At 34.0% G+C, this 14,816-nt stretch overlaps 33 non-coding genes across 33 annotated transcripts; all 33 read right to left on the bottom strand.

Annotated features, from left to right (window-relative positions):
• Positions 1-367: 367 nt before the first annotated feature.
• Positions 368-439, bottom strand: Trnah-gug (transfer RNA histidin (anticodon GUG)). The gene has a single exon. It is a non-coding gene; the product is annotated as a tRNA-His (tRNA).
• A 212-nt stretch (positions 440-651) lies between these two features.
• Positions 652-723, bottom strand: Trnah-gug (transfer RNA histidin (anticodon GUG)). Its single transcript has one exon. It is a non-coding gene; the product is annotated as a tRNA-His (tRNA).
• A 214-nt stretch (positions 724-937) lies between these two features.
• Positions 938-1,009, bottom strand: Trnan-guu (transfer RNA asparagine (anticodon GUU)). Its single transcript has one exon. It is a non-coding gene; the product is annotated as a tRNA-Asn (tRNA).
• A 212-nt stretch (positions 1,010-1,221) lies between these two features.
• On the bottom strand, positions 1,222-1,293 carry Trnah-gug (transfer RNA histidin (anticodon GUG)). Its single transcript has one exon. It is a non-coding gene; the product is annotated as a tRNA-His (tRNA).
• A 499-nt stretch (positions 1,294-1,792) lies between these two features.
• Positions 1,793-1,864, bottom strand: Trnah-gug (transfer RNA histidin (anticodon GUG)). Its single transcript has one exon. It is a non-coding gene; the product is annotated as a tRNA-His (tRNA).
• Positions 1,865-2,360: 496 nt separating this feature from the next.
• Trnah-gug (transfer RNA histidin (anticodon GUG)) lies at positions 2,361-2,432 on the bottom strand. Its single transcript has one exon. It is a non-coding gene; the product is annotated as a tRNA-His (tRNA).
• Positions 2,433-2,931: 499 nt separating this feature from the next.
• Positions 2,932-3,003, bottom strand: Trnah-gug (transfer RNA histidin (anticodon GUG)). Its single transcript has one exon. It is a non-coding gene; the product is annotated as a tRNA-His (tRNA).
• Positions 3,004-3,214: 211 nt separating this feature from the next.
• On the bottom strand, positions 3,215-3,286 carry Trnah-gug (transfer RNA histidin (anticodon GUG)). Its single transcript has one exon. It is a non-coding gene; the product is annotated as a tRNA-His (tRNA).
• A 212-nt stretch (positions 3,287-3,498) lies between these two features.
• Trnah-gug (transfer RNA histidin (anticodon GUG)) lies at positions 3,499-3,570 on the bottom strand. Its single transcript has one exon. It is a non-coding gene; the product is annotated as a tRNA-His (tRNA).
• Positions 3,571-3,783: 213 nt separating this feature from the next.
• Positions 3,784-3,855, bottom strand: Trnah-gug (transfer RNA histidin (anticodon GUG)). Its single transcript has one exon. It is a non-coding gene; the product is annotated as a tRNA-His (tRNA).
• A 213-nt stretch (positions 3,856-4,068) lies between these two features.
• Trnah-gug (transfer RNA histidin (anticodon GUG)) lies at positions 4,069-4,140 on the bottom strand. The gene has a single exon. It is a non-coding gene; the product is annotated as a tRNA-His (tRNA).
• A 501-nt stretch (positions 4,141-4,641) lies between these two features.
• Positions 4,642-4,713, bottom strand: Trnah-gug (transfer RNA histidin (anticodon GUG)). The gene has a single exon. It is a non-coding gene; the product is annotated as a tRNA-His (tRNA).
• Positions 4,714-4,925: 212 nt separating this feature from the next.
• Trnah-gug (transfer RNA histidin (anticodon GUG)) lies at positions 4,926-4,997 on the bottom strand. The gene has a single exon. It is a non-coding gene; the product is annotated as a tRNA-His (tRNA).
• Positions 4,998-5,209: 212 nt separating this feature from the next.
• Positions 5,210-5,281, bottom strand: Trnah-gug (transfer RNA histidin (anticodon GUG)). The gene has a single exon. It is a non-coding gene; the product is annotated as a tRNA-His (tRNA).
• Positions 5,282-5,493: 212 nt separating this feature from the next.
• Trnah-gug (transfer RNA histidin (anticodon GUG)) lies at positions 5,494-5,565 on the bottom strand. Its single transcript has one exon. It is a non-coding gene; the product is annotated as a tRNA-His (tRNA).
• A 213-nt stretch (positions 5,566-5,778) lies between these two features.
• On the bottom strand, positions 5,779-5,850 carry Trnah-gug (transfer RNA histidin (anticodon GUG)). The gene has a single exon. It is a non-coding gene; the product is annotated as a tRNA-His (tRNA).
• Positions 5,851-6,346: 496 nt separating this feature from the next.
• On the bottom strand, positions 6,347-6,418 carry Trnah-gug (transfer RNA histidin (anticodon GUG)). Its single transcript has one exon. It is a non-coding gene; the product is annotated as a tRNA-His (tRNA).
• A 212-nt stretch (positions 6,419-6,630) lies between these two features.
• Positions 6,631-6,702, bottom strand: Trnah-gug (transfer RNA histidin (anticodon GUG)). The gene has a single exon. It is a non-coding gene; the product is annotated as a tRNA-His (tRNA).
• A 211-nt stretch (positions 6,703-6,913) lies between these two features.
• Positions 6,914-6,985, bottom strand: Trnah-gug (transfer RNA histidin (anticodon GUG)). The gene has a single exon. It is a non-coding gene; the product is annotated as a tRNA-His (tRNA).
• Positions 6,986-7,197: 212 nt separating this feature from the next.
• On the bottom strand, positions 7,198-7,269 carry Trnah-gug (transfer RNA histidin (anticodon GUG)). Its single transcript has one exon. It is a non-coding gene; the product is annotated as a tRNA-His (tRNA).
• Positions 7,270-7,481: 212 nt separating this feature from the next.
• On the bottom strand, positions 7,482-7,553 carry Trnah-gug (transfer RNA histidin (anticodon GUG)). Its single transcript has one exon. It is a non-coding gene; the product is annotated as a tRNA-His (tRNA).
• A 212-nt stretch (positions 7,554-7,765) lies between these two features.
• On the bottom strand, positions 7,766-7,837 carry Trnah-gug (transfer RNA histidin (anticodon GUG)). Its single transcript has one exon. It is a non-coding gene; the product is annotated as a tRNA-His (tRNA).
• A 212-nt stretch (positions 7,838-8,049) lies between these two features.
• Positions 8,050-8,121, bottom strand: Trnah-gug (transfer RNA histidin (anticodon GUG)). The gene has a single exon. It is a non-coding gene; the product is annotated as a tRNA-His (tRNA).
• A 1,063-nt stretch (positions 8,122-9,184) lies between these two features.
• Positions 9,185-9,256, bottom strand: Trnah-gug (transfer RNA histidin (anticodon GUG)). Its single transcript has one exon. It is a non-coding gene; the product is annotated as a tRNA-His (tRNA).
• Positions 9,257-10,037: 781 nt separating this feature from the next.
• Trnah-gug (transfer RNA histidin (anticodon GUG)) lies at positions 10,038-10,109 on the bottom strand. Its single transcript has one exon. It is a non-coding gene; the product is annotated as a tRNA-His (tRNA).
• Positions 10,110-10,322: 213 nt separating this feature from the next.
• Trnah-gug (transfer RNA histidin (anticodon GUG)) lies at positions 10,323-10,394 on the bottom strand. The gene has a single exon. It is a non-coding gene; the product is annotated as a tRNA-His (tRNA).
• Positions 10,395-11,461: 1,067 nt separating this feature from the next.
• Trnah-gug (transfer RNA histidin (anticodon GUG)) lies at positions 11,462-11,533 on the bottom strand. Its single transcript has one exon. It is a non-coding gene; the product is annotated as a tRNA-His (tRNA).
• Positions 11,534-12,314: 781 nt separating this feature from the next.
• Positions 12,315-12,386, bottom strand: Trnah-gug (transfer RNA histidin (anticodon GUG)). The gene has a single exon. It is a non-coding gene; the product is annotated as a tRNA-His (tRNA).
• Positions 12,387-12,601: 215 nt separating this feature from the next.
• Positions 12,602-12,673, bottom strand: Trnah-gug (transfer RNA histidin (anticodon GUG)). Its single transcript has one exon. It is a non-coding gene; the product is annotated as a tRNA-His (tRNA).
• Positions 12,674-12,885: 212 nt separating this feature from the next.
• Positions 12,886-12,957, bottom strand: Trnah-gug (transfer RNA histidin (anticodon GUG)). The gene has a single exon. It is a non-coding gene; the product is annotated as a tRNA-His (tRNA).
• A 211-nt stretch (positions 12,958-13,168) lies between these two features.
• Positions 13,169-13,240, bottom strand: Trnah-gug (transfer RNA histidin (anticodon GUG)). The gene has a single exon. It is a non-coding gene; the product is annotated as a tRNA-His (tRNA).
• A 781-nt stretch (positions 13,241-14,021) lies between these two features.
• Trnah-gug (transfer RNA histidin (anticodon GUG)) lies at positions 14,022-14,093 on the bottom strand. Its single transcript has one exon. It is a non-coding gene; the product is annotated as a tRNA-His (tRNA).
• Positions 14,094-14,588: 495 nt separating this feature from the next.
• Positions 14,589-14,660, bottom strand: Trnah-gug (transfer RNA histidin (anticodon GUG)). The gene has a single exon. It is a non-coding gene; the product is annotated as a tRNA-His (tRNA).
• Between the last annotated feature and the right edge of the window lie 156 nt (positions 14,661-14,816).

The raw sequence follows: 14,816 nt of genomic DNA, 5'->3' as shown, positions 1-14,816 counted from the left end.
AAAAGATCAAGTTAAAAATAAATATTTTCAAAACCATTTATTAAAAAGGTGATTAAGGATTCACAAGTTGTACAAAACATCAATGCCGTGACCAGGATTCGAAACTGGGTTACCACGGCCACAACGTGGGGTCCTAATCTCTAGACGATCACGGCTAACACTGACGCCTGTCCTTTTTGCTGTATGACAAAATATTTGTTTAAATCAATATAAAAAAAAACCCAAAACAAAACTCATGACTAGAAATGTAAACTGTTACTCAATGTAATCTATATACATGTTAAAAAAGATCAAGTTAAAAATAAATGTTTTCAAATACATTTATTAATTAGGTGATTAAGGATTCACAAGTTGTACAAAACATCAATGCCGTGACCAGGATTCGAACCTGGGTTACCACGGCCACAACGTGGGGTCCTAACCTCTAGACGATCACGGCTACCACTAACGGCTGCCCTTTTTGCTCTATAACAAAATATTACTTTAAATCAACATAAAAAACAAACCCAAAACAAGACTCATGACCAAAGTATTAACTCTTACTCAATGTCATCTATATACATGTTAAAAAAGATCAAGTTAAAAATAAATGGTTTCAAATACATTTATTAATTAGGTGATTAAGGATTCACAAGTTGTACAAAAGATCAATGCCGTGACCAGGATTCGAACCTGGGTTACCACGGCCACAACGTGGGGTCCTAACCTCTAGACGATCACGGCTACCACTGACGCCTTTCATTTTTGCTGTATAACAAAATATTACTTTAAATCAATATAAAAAAAAAAACAAAAACAAGACTCATGACTAGAAATATTAACTCTTACTCAATGTCATCTATATACATGTTAAAAAAGATCAAGTTAAAAATAAATGTTTTCAAATAAATTTATTAATTAGGTGATTAAGGATTCACAAGTTGTACAAAAACGTCAATGCCGTGACCAGGATTCGAACCTGGGTTACCACGGCAACAACGTGGGGTCCTAACCTCTAGACGATCACGGCTAACACTGACGCCTGTCCTTTTTGCTGTATAACAAAATATTTCTTTGAATCAATATAAAAAAAAACCCAAAACAAGACTCATGACTAGAAATGTAAACTGTTACTCAATGTAATCTATATACATGTTAAAAAAGATCAAGTTAAAAATAAATGTTTTCAAATACATTTATTAATTAGGTGATTAAGGATGCACAAGTTGTACAAAACATCAATGCCGTGACCAGGATTCGAACCTGGGTTACCACGGCCACAACGTGGGGTCCTAACCTCTAGACGATCACGGCTAACACTGACGCCTGTCCTTTTTGCTGTATAACAAAATATTACTTTAAATCAATATAAACAAAAAAAAACCAAAACAAGACTCATGACTAGAAATATTAACTCTTACTCAATGGCATCTATATACATGTTAAAAAAGATCAAGTTAAAAATAAATGTTTTACAATACATTTATTAATTAGGTGATTAAGGATTCACAAGTTGTACAAAACATCAATGCCGTGACCAGGATTCGAACCTGGGTTACCACGGCCACGACGTGGGGTCCTAATCTCTAGACGATCACAGCTACCACTGACGCCTTTCCTTTTTGCTGTATAACAAAATATTACTTTTAATCAATATAAAAAAAAACCGAAAACAAGACTCATGACTAGAAATATTAACTCTTACTCAATGTCATCTATATACATGTTAAAAAAGATCAAGTTAAAAATAAATGGTTTCAAATACATTTATTAATTAGGTGATTAAGGATTCACAAGTTGTACAAAACATCAAAGCCGTGACCAGGATTCGAACCTGGGTTACCACGGCCACAACGTGGGGTCCTAACCTCTAGACGATCACGGCTAACACTGACGCCTGTCCTTTTTGCTGTATAACAAAATATTACTTTAAATCAATATAAAAAAAAACCCAAAACAAGACTCATGACTAGAAATATTAACTCTTACTCAATGTTATCTATATACATGTTAAAAAACATCAAGTTAAAATTAAATGGTTTCAAATACATTTATTAATTAGGTGATTAAGGATTCACAAGTTGTACAAAACATCAATGCCGTGACCAGGATTCGAACCTGGGTTACCACGGCCACAACGTGGGGTCCTACCCTCTAGACGATCACGGCTAACACTGACGCCTGTCCTTTTTGCTGTATAACAAAATATTACTTTGAATCAATATAAAAAAAAACCCAAAACAAGACTCATGACTAGAAATGTAAACTGTTACTCAATGTAATCTATATACATGTTAAAAAAGATCAAGTTAAAAATAAATGTTTTCAAATACATTTATTAATTAGGTGATTAAGGATGCACAAGTTGTACAAAACATCAATGCCGTGACCAGGATTCGAACCTGGGTTACCACGGCCACAACGTGGGGTCCTAACCTCTAGACGATCACGGCTAACACTGACGCCTGTCCTTTTTGCTGTATAACAAAATATTACTTTAAATCAATATAAACAAAAAAAAACCAAAACAAGACTCATGACTAGAAATATTAACTCTTACTCAATGGCATCTATATACATGTTAAAAAAGATCAAGTTAAAAATAAATGTTTTCAAATACATTTATTAATTAGGTGATTAAGGATTCACAAGTTGTACAAAACATCAATGCCGTGACCAGGATTCGAACCTGGGTTACCACGGCCACAACGTGGGGTCCTAATCTCTAGACGATCACAGCTACAACTGACGCCTTTCCTTTTTGCTGTATAACAAAATATTACTTTAAATCAATATAAAAAAAAACCGAAAACAAGACTCATGACTAGAAATATTAACTCTTACTCAATGTCATCTATATACATGTTAAAAAAGATCAAATTAAAAATAAATGTTTTCAAATACATTTATTAATAAGGTGATTAAGGATTCACAAGTTGTACAAAACATCAATGCCGTGACCAGGATTCGAACCTGGGTTACCACGGCCACAACGTGGGGTCCTTACCTCTAGACGATCACGGCGACCACTGACGCCTTTCCTTTTTGCTGTGTAACAAAATATTACTTCAAATCAATATAAAAAAAACCCAAAACAAGACTCATGACTAGAAATATTAACTCTTACTCAATGTCATCTATATACATGTTAAAAAAGATCAAGTTAAAATTAAATGGTTTCAAATACATTTATTAATTAGGTGATTAAGGATTCACAAGTTGTACAAAACATCAAAGCCGTGACCAGGATTCGAACCTGGGTTACCACGGCCACAACGTGGGGTCCTAACCTCTAGACGATCACGGCTAACACTGACGCCTGTCCTTTTTGCTGTATAACAAAATATTACTTTAAATCAATATAAAAAAAAACCCAAAACAAGACTCATAATTAGAAATATTAACTCTTACTCAATGTGATCTATATACATGTTAAAAAACATCAAGTTAAAATTAAATGGTTTCAAATACATTTATTAATTAGGTGATTAAGGATTCACAAGTTGTACAAAACATCAATGCCGTGACCAGGATTCGAACCTGGGTTACCACGGCCACAACGTGGGGTCCTAACCTCTAGACGATCACGGCTAACACTGACGCCTGTCCTTTTTGCTGTATAACAAAATATTACTTTAAATCAATATAAAAAAAAAACCCAAAACAAGACTCATGACTAGAAATATTAACTCTTACTCAATGTCATCTATATACATGTTAAAAAAGATCAAGTTAAAAATAAATGTTTTCAAATACATTTAATTAGTAGGTGATTAAGGATTAACAAATTGTACAAAACATCAATGCCGTGACCAGGATTCGAACCTGGGTTACCACGGCCACAACGTGGGGTCCTAACCTCTAGACGATCACGGCTAACACTGACGCCTGTCCTTTTTGCTGTATAACAAAATATTACTTTAAATCAATATAAAAAAAAAACCCAAAACAAGACTCATGACTAGAAATATTAACTCTTACTCAATGTCATCTATATACATGTTAAAAAAGATCAAGTTAAAAATAAATGTTTTCAAATACATTTATTAATTAGGTGATTAAGGATGCACAAGTTGTACAAAACATCAATGCCGTGACCAGGATTCGAACCTGGGTTACCACGGCCACAACGTGGGGTCCTAACCTCTAGACGATCACGGCTAACACTGACGCCTGTCCTTTTTGCTGTATAACAAAATATTACTTTAAATCAATATAAACAAAAAAAAAACCAAAACAAGACTCATGACTAGAAATATTAATTCTTACTCAATGGCATCTATATACATGTTAAAAAAGATCAAGTTAAAAATAAATGTTTTCAAATACATTTATTAATTAGGTGATTAAGGATTCACAAGTTGTACAAAACATCAATGCCGTGACCAGGATTCGAACCTGGGTTACCACGGCCACAACGTGGGGTCCTAATCTCTAGACGATCACAGCTACCACTGACGCCTTTCCTTTTTGCTGTATAACAAAATATTACTTTAAATCAATATAAAAAAAAAACCCAAAACAAGACTCATGACTAGAAATATTAACTCTTACTCAATGTCATCTATATACATGTTAAAAAAGATCAAGTTAAAAATAAATGTTTTCAAATACATTTATTAATAAGGTGATTAAGGATTCACAAGTTGTACAAAACATCAATGCCGTGACCAGGATTCGAACCTGGGTTACCACGGCCACAACGTGGGGTCCTTACCTCTAGACGATCACGGCGACCTCTGACGCCTTTCCTTTTTGCTGTATAACAAAATATTAGTTCAAATCAATATAAAAAAAAACCCAAAACAAGACTCATGACTAGAAATATTAACTCTTACTCAATGTCATCTATATACATGTTAAAAAAGATCAAGTTAAAATTAAATGGTTTCAAATACATTTATTAATTAGGTGATTAAGGATTCACAAGTTGTACAAAACATCAAAGCCGTGACCAGGATTCGAACCTGGGTTACCACGGCCACAACGTGGGGTCCTAACCTCTAGACGATCACGGCTAACACTGACGCCTGTCCTTTTTGCTGTATAACAAAATATTACTTTAAATCAATATAAAAAAAAACCCAAAACAAGACTCATAACTAGAAATATTAACTCTTACTCAATGTGATCTATATACATGTTAAAAAACATCAAGTTAAAATTAAATGGTTTCAAATACATTTATTAATTAGGTGATTAAGGATTCACAAGTTGTACAAAACATCAATGCCGTGACCAGGATTCGAACCTGGGTTACCACGGCCACAACGTGGGGTCCTAACCTCTAGACGATCACGGCTAACACTGACGCCTGTCCGTTTTGCTGTATAACAAAATATTACTTTAAATCAATATAAAAAAAAACCCAAAACAAGACTCATGACTAGAAATATTAACTCTTACTCAATGTCATCTATATACATGTTAAAAAAGATCAAGTTAAAAATAAATGTTTTCAAATACATTTAATTAGTAGGTGATTAAGGATTAACAAATTGTACAAAACATCAATGCCGTGACCAGGATTCGAACCTGGGTTACCACGGCCACAACGTGGGGTCCTAACCTCTAGACGATCACGGCTAACACTGACGCCTGTCCTTTTTGCTGTATAACAAAATATTACTTTAAATCAATATAAAAAAAAAACCCAAAACAAGACTCATGACTAGAAATATTAACTCTTACTCAATGTCATCTATATACATGTTAAAAAAGATCAAGTTAAAAATAAATGTTTTCAAATACATTTATTAATTAGGTGATTAAGGATTCACAAGTTGTACAAAACATCAATGCCGTGACCAGGATTCGAACCTGGGTTACCACGGCCACAACGTGGGGTCCTAACCTCTAGACGACCACGGCTACCACTGACGCCTTTCCTTTTTGCTGTATAACAAAATATTACTTCAAATCAATATAAAAAAAAACCCAAAACAAGACTCATGACTAGAAATATTAACTCTTACTCAATGTCATCTATATACATGTTAAAAAAGATCAAGTTAAAATTAAATGGTTTCAAATACATTTATTAATTAGGTGATTAAGGATTCACAAGTTGTACAAAAGATCAAAGCCGTGACCAGGATTCGAACCTGGGTTACCACGGCCACAACGTAGGGTCCTAACCTCTAGACGATCACGGCTAACACTGACGCCTGTCATTTTTGCTGTATAACAAAATATTACTTTAAATCATTATAAAAAAAAACCCAAAACAAGACTCATGACTAGAAATATTAACTCTTACTCAATGTGATCTATATACATTTTAAAAAAGATCAAGTTAAAATTAAATGGTTTCAAATACATTTATTAATTAGGTGATTATGGATTTACAAGTTGTACAAAACATCAATGCCGTGACCAGGATTCGAACCTGGGTTACCACGGCCACAACGTGGGGTCCTAACCTCTAGACGATCACGGCTAACACTGACGCCTGTCCTTTTTGCTGTATAACAAAATATTACTTTAAATCAATATAAAAAAAAACCCAAAACAAGACTCATGACTAGAAATATTAACTCTTACTCAATGTCATCTATATACATGTTAAAAAAGATCAAGTTAAAAATAAATGTTTTCAAATACATTTAATTAGTAGGTGATTAAGGATTCACAAATTGTACAAAACATCAATGCCGTGACCAGGATTCGAACCTGGGTTACCACGGCCACAACGTGGGGTCCTAACCTCTAGACGATCACGGCTAACACTGACGCCTGTCCTTTTTGCTGTATAACAAAATATTACTTTAAATCAATATAAAAAAAACCCAAAACAAGACTCATGACTAGAAATATTAAGTCTTACTCAATGTCATCTATATACATGTTAAAAAAGATCAAGTTAAAAATCAATGTTTTCAAAACCAGTTATTAAAAAGGTGATTAAGGATTCACAAGTTGTACAAAACATCAATGCCGTGACCAGGATTCGAACCTGGGTTACCACGGCCACAACGTGGGGTCTTAACCTCTAGACGATCACGGCTAACACTGACGCCTGTCCTTTTTGCTGTATAACAAAATATTTCCTTAAATCAATATAAAAAAAAACCCAAAACAAGACTCATGACTAGACATGTAAACTGTTACTCAATGTAATCTATATACATGTTAAAAAAGATCAAGTTAAAAATAAATGTTTTATAATACATTTATTAATTAGGTGATTAAGGATTCACAAGTTGTACAAAACATCAATGCCGTGACCAGGATTCGAACCTGGGTAACCACGGCCACAACGTGGGGTCCTAACCTCTAGACGATCACGGCTAACACTGACGCTTGTCCGTTTTGCTGTATAACAAAATATTACTTTAAATCACTATTAAAAAAAACCCAAAACAAGACTCATGACTAGAAATATTAACTCTTACTCAATGTCATCTATATACATGTTAAAAAAGATCAAGTTAAAAATAAATGTTTTCAAATACATTTATTAATTAGGTGATTAAGGATTCACAAGTTGTACAAAACGTCAATGCCGTGACCAGGATTCGAACCTGGGTTACCACGGCCACAACGTGGGGTCCTAACCTCTAGACGATCACGGCTAACACTGACGCCTGTCCGTTTTGCTGTATAACAACATATTACTTTAAATCACTATTAAAAAAAACCCAAAACAAGACTCATGACCAAAAATATTAACTCTTACTCAATGTCATCTATATACATGTTAAAAAAGATCAAGTTAAAAAAAAATGTTTTCAAATACATTTATTAATTAGGTGATTAAGGATTCACAAGTTGTACAAAACATCAATGCCGTGACCAGGATTCGAACCTGGGTTACCACGGCCACAACGTGGGGTCCTAACCTCTAGACGATCACGGCTACCACTGACGCCTTTCCTTTTTGCTGTATAACAAAATATTAGTTTAAATCAATATAAAAAAAAAACGAAAACAAGACTCATGACTAGAAATATTAACTCTTACTCAATGTCATCTATATACATGTTAAAAAAGTTCAAGTTAAAAATAAATGTTTTCAAATACATTTATTAATTAGGTGATTAAGGATTCACAAGTTGTACAAAACATCAATGCCGTGACCAGGATTCGAACCTGGGTTACCACGGCCACAACGTGGGGTCCTAACCTCTAGACGATCACGGCTAACACTGACGCCTGTCCTTTTTGCTGTATAACAAAATATTACTTTAAATCAATAAAAAAAAAAACCAAAACAAGACTCATGACTAGAAATATTAAGTCTTACTAAATGTCATCTATATACATGTTGAAAAAGATCAAGTTAAAAATAAATGTTTTCAAAACCATTTATTAAAAAGGTGATTAAGGATTCACAAGTTGTACAAAACATCAATGCCGTGACCAGGATTCGAACCTGGGTTACCACGGCCACAACGTGGGGTCCTAATCTCTAGACGATCACGGCTAACACTGACGCCTGTCCCTTTTGCTGTATAACAAAATATTTCTTTAAATCCATATAAAAAAAAACCCAAAACAAAACTCATGACTAGAAATGTAAACTGTTACTCAATGTAATCTATATACATGTTAAAAAAGATCAAGTTAAAAATAAATGTTTTCAAATACATTTATTAATTAGGTGATTAAGGATTCACAAGTTGTACAAAACATCAATGCCGTGACCAGGATTCGAACCTGGGTTACCACGGCCACAACGTGGGGTCCTAACCGCGACACGATCACGGTTAACACTGACGCCTGTCCGTTTTGCTGTATAACAACATATTACTTTAAATCACTATTAAAAAAAACCCACAACAAGACTCATGACTAGAAATATTAACTCTTACTCAATGTCATCTATATACATGTTAAAAAAGATCAAGTTTAAAATAAATGGTTTCAAATACATTTATTAATTAGGTGATTAAGGATTCACAAGTTGTACAAAACATCAATGCCGTGACCAGGATTCGAACCTGGGTCACCACGGCCACAACGTGGGGTCCTAATCTCTAGACGATCACGGCTACCACTGACGCCTTTCCTTTTTGCTGTATAACAAAATATTACTTTAAATCAATATAAAAAAAAACCCAAAACAAGACTCATGACTAGAAATATTAACTCTTACTCAATGTCATCTATATACATGTTAAAAAAGATCAAGTTAAAAATAAATGTTTTCAAATACATTTATTAATTAGGTGATTAAGGATTCACAAGTTGTACAAAACATCAATGCCGTGACCAGGATTCGAACCTGGGTTATCACGGCCACAACGTGGTGTCCTAACCTCTAGACGATCACGGCTAACACTGACGCCTGTCCTTTTTGCTGTATAACAAAATATTTCTTTGAATCAATATAAAAAAAAACCCAAAACAAGACTCATGACTAGAAATATTAACTCTTACTCAATGTCACCTATATACATGTTAAAAAAGATCAAGTTAAAAATCAATGTTTTCAAATACATTTATTAATTAGGTGATTAAGGATTCACAAGTTGTACAAAACATCAATGCCGTGACCAGGATTCGAACCTGGGTTACCACGGCCACAACGTGGGGTCCTAACCTCTACACGATCACGGCTAACACTAACGGCTGCCCTTTTTGCTGTATAACAAAATATTACTTTAAATCACTATAAAAAACAACCCCAAAACAAGACTCATGACTAGAAATATTAACTCTTACTCAATGTCATCTATATACATGTTAAAAAAGATCAAGTTAAAAATAAATGTTTTCAAATACATTTATTAATTAGGTGATTAAGGATTCACAAGTTGTACAAAACATCAATGCCGTGACCAGGATTCGAACCTGGGTTACCACGGCCACAACGTGGGGTCCTAACCTCTAGACGATTACGGCTACCACTGACGCCTGTCCTTTCTGCTGTATAACAAAATATTACTTTAAATCAATATAAAAAAAAACCCACAACAAGACTCATGACTAGAAATATTAACTCTTACTCAATGTCATCTATATACATGTTAAAAAAGATCAAGTTAAAAATAAATGTTTGCAAATACATTTATTAATTAGGTGATTAAGGATTCACAAGTTGTACAAAAGATCAATGCCGTGACCAGGATTCGAACCTGGGTTACCACGGCCACAACGTGGGGTCTTAACCTCTAGACGATCACGGCTACCACTGACGCCTTTCCTTTTTGCTGTATAACAAAATATTACTTTAAATCAATATAAAAAAAAAACCCAAAACAAGACTCATGACTAGAAATATTAACTCTTACTCAATGTCATCTATATACATGTTAAAAAAGATCAAGTTAAAAATAAATGTTTTCAAATACATTTATTAATTAGGTGATTAAGGATTCACAAGTTGTACAAAACATCAATGCCGTGACCAGGATTCGAACCTGGGTTACCACGGCCACAACGTGGGGTCCTAACCTCTAGACGATCACGGCTAACACTGACGCCTGTCCTTTTTGCTGTATAACAAAATATTACTTTAAATCAATATAAAAAAAACAAACCCCAAAACAAGACTCATGACTAGAAATATTAAGTCTTACTCAATGTCATCTATATACATGTTAAAAAAGATCAAGTTAAAAATAAATGTTTTCAAATACATTTATTAATTAGGTGATTAAGGATTCACAAGTTGTACAAAACGTCAATGCCGTGGCCAGGATTCGAACCTGGGTTACCACGGCCACAACGTGGGGTCCTAACCTCTAGACGATCACGGCTAACACTGACGCCTGTCCTTTTTGCTGTATAACAAAATATTACTTTAAATCAATATAAAAAAAAAACCAAAACAAGACTCATGACTAGAAATATTAACTCTTACTCAATGTCATCTATATACATGTTAAAAAAGATCAAGTTAAAAATAAATGTTTTCAAATACATTTACTAATTAGGTGATTAAGGATTCACAAGTTGTACAAAACGTCAATGCAATGGCCAGGATTCGAACCTGGGTTACCACGGCCACAACGTGGGGTCCTAACCTCTAGACGATCACGGCTAACACTGACGCCTGTCCGTTTTGCTGTATAACAAAATATTACTTTAAATCACTATTAAAAAAAACCCAAAACAAGACTCATGACTAGAAATATTAACTCTTACTCAATGTGATCTATATACATGTTCAAAAAGATCAAGTTAAAAATAAATGTTTTCAAATACATTTATTAAAAAGCTGATTAAGTATTCACAAGTTGTACAAAACATCAATGCCGTGAACAGGATTCGAACCTGGGTTACCACGGCCACAACGTGGGGTCCTAACGTCTAGACGATCACGGCTAACACTGACGCCTGTCCTTTTTGCTGTATAACAAAATATTTCTTTAAATCAATATAAAAAAAACCCAAAACAAGACTCATGACTAGAAATATTAAGTCTTACTCAATGTCATCTATATACATGTTAAAAAAGATCAAGTTAAAAATAAATGTTTTCAAATACATTTATTAATTAGGTGATTAAGGATTCACAAGTTGTACAAAACATCAATGCCGTGACCAGGATTCGAACCTGGGTTATCACGGCCACAACGTGGTGTCCTAACCTCTAGACGATCACGGCTAACACTGACGCCTGTCCTTTTTGCTGTATAACAAAATATTTCTTTAAATCAATATAAAAAAAAACCCAAAACAAGACTCATGACTAGAAATATTAACTCTTACTCAATGTCACCTATATACATGTTAAAAAAGATCAAGTTAAAAATAAATGTTTTCAAATACATTTATTAATTAGGTGATTAAGGATTCACAAGTTGTACAAAACATCAATGCCGTGACCAGGATTCGAACCTGGGTTACCACGGCCACAACGTGGGGTCCTAACCTCTAGACGATTACGGCTACCACTGACGCCTTTCCTGTTTGCTGTATAACAAAATATTACTTTAAATCAATATAAAAAAAAACCCACAACAAGACTCATGACTAGAAATATTAACTCTTACTCAATGTCATCTATATACATGTTAAAAAAGATCAAGTTAAAAATAAATGTTTTCAAATACATTTATTAATTAGGTGATTAAGGATGCACAAGTTGTACAAAACATCAATGCCGTGACCAGGATTCGAACCTGGGTTACCACGGCCACAACGTGGATTCCTAACCTCTAGACGATCACGGCTAACACTGACGCCTGTCCTTTTTGCTGTATAAAAAAATATTACTTTAAATCACTATAAAAAAAAAACCCGAAACAAGACTCATGACTAGAAATATTAACTCTTACTCAATGTCATCTATATACATGTTAAAAAAGATCAAGTTAAAAATAAATGTTTTCAAATACATTTATTAATTAGGTGATTAAGGATTCACAAGTTGTACAAAACATCAATGCCGTGACCAGGATTCGAACCTGGGTTACCACGGCCACAACGTGGGGTCCTAACCTCTAGACGATCACGGCTAACACTGACGGCTGTCCTTTTTGCTGTATAACAAAATATTACTTTAAATCAATATAAAAAAACAAACCCCAAAACAAGACTCATGACTAGAAATATTAAGTCTTACTCAATGTCATCTATATACATGTTAAAAAAGATCAAGTTAAAAATAAATGTTTTCAAATACATTTATTAATTAGGTGATTAAGGATTCACAAGTTGTACAAAACATCAATGCCGTGACCAGGATTCGAACCTGGGTTACCACGGCCACAACGTGGGGTCCTAACCTCTAGACGATCACGGCTAACACTGACGCCTGTCCGTTTTGCTGTATAACAACATATTACTTTAAATCACTATTAAAAAAAACCCAAAACAAGACTCATGACTAGAAATATTAACTCTTACTCAATGTCATCTATATACATGTTAAAAAAGATCAAGTTTAAAATAAATGGTTTCAAATACATTTATTAATTAGGTGATTAAGGATTCACAAGTTGTACAAAACATCAATGCCGTGACCAGGATTCGAACCTGGGTTACCACGGCCACAACGTGGGGTCCTAACCTCTAGACGATCACGGCTACCACTGACGCCTTTCCTTTTTGCTGTATAACAAAATATTACTTCAAATCAATATAAAAAAAACCCAAAACAAGACTCATGACTAGAAATATTAAGTCTTACTCAATGTCATCTATATACATGTTAAAAAAGATCAAGTTAAAATTAAATGGTTTCAAATACATTTATTAATTAGGTGATTAAGGATTCACAAGTTGTACAAAACATCAATGCCGTGACCAGGATTCGAACCTGGGTTACCACGGCCACAACGTGGGGTCCTAACCTCTAGACGATCACGGCTAACACTGACGCCTGTCCTTTTTGCTGTATAACAAAATATTACTTTAAATCAATATAAACAAAAAAAACCCAAAACAAGACTCATGACTAGAAATATTAAGTCTTACTCAATGTCATCTATATACATGTTAAAAAAGATCAAGTTAAAAATAAATGTTTTCAAATACATTTATTAATTAGGTGATTAAGAATTCACAAGTTGTACAAAACGTCAATGCCGTGACCAGGATTCGAACCTGGGTTACCACGGCCACAACGTGGGGTCCTAACCTCTAGACGATCGCGGCTAACACTGACGCCTGTCCGTTTTGCTGTATAACAAAATATTACTTTAAATCACTATTAAAAAAAACCCAAAACAAGACTCATGACTAGAAATATTAACTCTTACTCAATGTCATCTATATACATGTTCAAAAAGATCAAGTTAAAAATAAATGTTTTCAAATACATTTATTAATTAGGTGATTATGATTCACAAGTTGTACAAAACCTCAATGCCGTGACCAGGATTCGAACCTGGGTTACCACGGCCACAACGTGGGGTCCTTACGTCTAGACGATCACGGCTAACACTGACGCCTGTCCTTTTTGCTGTATAACAAAATATTACTTTAAATCAATATAAAAAAAACCCAAAACAAGACTCATGACTAGAAATATTAACTCTTACTCAATGTCATCTATATACATGTTAAAAAAGATCAAGTTAAAAATCAATGTTTTCAAATACATGTATTTATTAGGTGATTAAGGATTCACAAGTTGTACAAAACATCAATGCCGTGACCAGGATTCGAACCTGGGTTATCACGGCCACAACGTGGTGTCCTAACCTCTAGACGATCACGGCTAACACTGACGCCTGTCCTTTTTGCTGTATAACAAAATATTATTTAAATCAATATAAAACATAATAAAAACAAGACTCATGACTAGAAATATTAACTCTTACTCAATGTCATCTATATACATGTTAAAAAAGATCAAGTTAAAAATAAATGTTTTCAAATACATTTATTAATTATGGGATTAAGGATTCACAAGTTGTACAAAACATCAATGCCGTGACCAGGATTCGAACCTGGGTTACGACGGCCACAACGTGGGGTCCTAACCTCTAGACGATCACGGCTAACACTGACGCCTGTCCGTTTTGCTGTATAACAAAATATTTCTTTAAATCAATATAAAAAAAAAACCCAAAACAAGACTCATGACTAGAAATGTAAACTGTTACTCAATGTCATCTATATACATGTTAAAAAAGATCAAGTTAAAAATAAATGTTTTCAAATACATTTATTAATTAGGTGATTAAGGATTCACAAGTTGTACAAAACATCAATGCCGTGACCAGGATTCGAACCTGGGTTACCACGGCCACAACGAGGAGTCCTAACCTCTAGACGATCACGGCTACCACTGACGCCTTTCCTTTTTGCTGTATAACAAAATATTACTTTAAATCAATATAAAAAAAAAACCCAAACAATACTCATGACTAGAAATATTAACTCTTACTCAATGTCATCTATAAACATGTTAAAAAAGATCAAGTTAAAAATAAATGTTT

Source organism: Euprymna scolopes, chromosome 40, assembly GCF_053919585.1.
Source record: "Euprymna scolopes isolate OS-2025 chromosome 40, ASM5391958v1, whole genome shotgun sequence".
NCBI classification, from domain to species: domain Eukaryota; kingdom Metazoa; phylum Mollusca; class Cephalopoda; order Sepiida; family Sepiolidae; genus Euprymna; species Euprymna scolopes.
Note: the sequence above shows the minus strand (reverse complement) of the source record. Positions and strands in the feature narration are given on the sequence as shown.